Source organism: Echinops telfairi, unplaced genomic scaffold (assembly GCF_000313985.2).
Source record: "Echinops telfairi isolate 266 unplaced genomic scaffold, ASM31398v2 ScPeMD7_7469;HRSCAF=8507_1, whole genome shotgun sequence".
Classification (NCBI taxonomy): domain Eukaryota; kingdom Metazoa; phylum Chordata; class Mammalia; order Afrosoricida; family Tenrecidae; genus Echinops; species Echinops telfairi.
This window is the reverse complement of record NW_022111373.1, coordinates 126,985,706-126,987,452: the sequence shown is the minus strand read 5'-3', so window position 1 is coordinate 126,987,452 and position 1,747 is coordinate 126,985,706.

Sequence of the window (1,747 nt, the reverse complement as noted above, 5' to 3'; positions counted from 1 at the left end):
AGAGTGTTGTAAAATGGTTCTCAGGTATAATTAGGCTTAAAAGTAATGAGAACTCCATCTCTGTTTTTAAGTGCTATAGCGTTGGTTCCTACCCATAACAACCATGTGTACAACAGAAACAAAACAATGCTCAGTCCTGTGCCATTCTCACATTGTTCTTATGTTTGAGCCCATTACTGCAGCCACTGTGGCAATCCATCTTGCCTAAGCTCTTCCTCTTTTTGGATGCCCTGCTACTTTACCAAGTACGATGTCCTTCTCCAGGCTCTCCTCTGTCCTAACAACATGTCCAAAGTACAAGACAAAGTTTCACCATCCTTTCCTCTAATGAACATTCAGGTTAGAGTCCATCCAAGACAGATTTGTTTGTCCTACTGGCAGCCCATGGTATTTCCAACTTTTGTCTTCCTTATACAACGCCTAACTTTCACATGCACATGAGACAATGGAAAATGCCAAGGCTTGGGTCAGGTGCACCTTAGTCCTCAAAGTAACATCCTTACTTTTCAACACTTTAAAGATGTCTTGTGCAGCAGATTTAACCAATGCAATATGTCCTTTGATCTCTTGAACACTGGTTCCATGAGCATTGATTATGGATCCAATCTAGATATAATCATTGACAAATTCAGTCTATTTTCCAATTAGCACAATGTTAACTATTATTCCAGTTGTGATTTGTTTTGTTTTACATTGAGTTGTCATACATACCGAAGACTGCAGTCCTTGATCTTCATCAACAAGTACATCAATTCCTCCACACTTCCAGCAAACAAGGTTGTGTTATCTGCATATCATATGTTGTTAATAAACCACCCTCCAATCCAGATGCCACATTCTTCTTCATATAATCCAGCTCCTCTGATTGTTCAGCACACAAATTGAATAAGTATGGTGAGAGGATACAACCCCAACACACAACTTTTCTGTGTGCATATACTTCTAAAGAACTGCTAGAATTTTCTAATATATACAGACAGAAATGTGGAAAATAGGTGTGGGAACAGGTATTAAGGGGGTGGAATAATGGTGCAAGGAACACAAGCTTGTATCAATCTGAATGTATCAATATAGGCCCAGTAAATACAGATTCTTCATTCAATGTTTCAACTGGATAGGTTAGGAGAGAATCTAATAGTTTATTTGGGTGATTTTGTTAGGTAGATGGAGACTAGTATAGTGAGAAAAGGTGAGGGTGACATGAATCTGGCAGAAATTATAACCGAAAGGGGCAGAGACCCATTTCCCATACATACCTTTTCCAACACAAAGGAAGAAGGAGGGGAAAGAGCAAGTGAGACACATTTCCTTATCAATGGACGAGTCCAGAGATGGTGAATGTATGTTGGAGAAAAGCAAGATATTTACAATACTCCCAATGACTGAATAGACCCTTGGATGCTAGGTCTGACACAAGGACACAGAATGACATCTAGAGTGCTGGGGTCAACATACCTGAGAAGAGAAGGTACACTACAGGGGGCCAACCAATAGCAGAAGACCTGACAAAAAGGTGGTAGATGTATCCCCCTTCAATAAACCTACTCTTTCTGTTAAAACCATTTGTCTTTTGGTCTGAATTGTGTGCCTTGCCTGAAATATTTCATGCAAGAATGACAAGAACTAAGGAGGGGAGAGGCTTAAAATTCTGAGCTCCCTCCTGGTAACATTTTGCTGAAGCTTGGGTTAAGAGATGGTCCACACTAACTCAAGTTGAAATACCAGATCTGCTTTGTTGTGTCCTAGA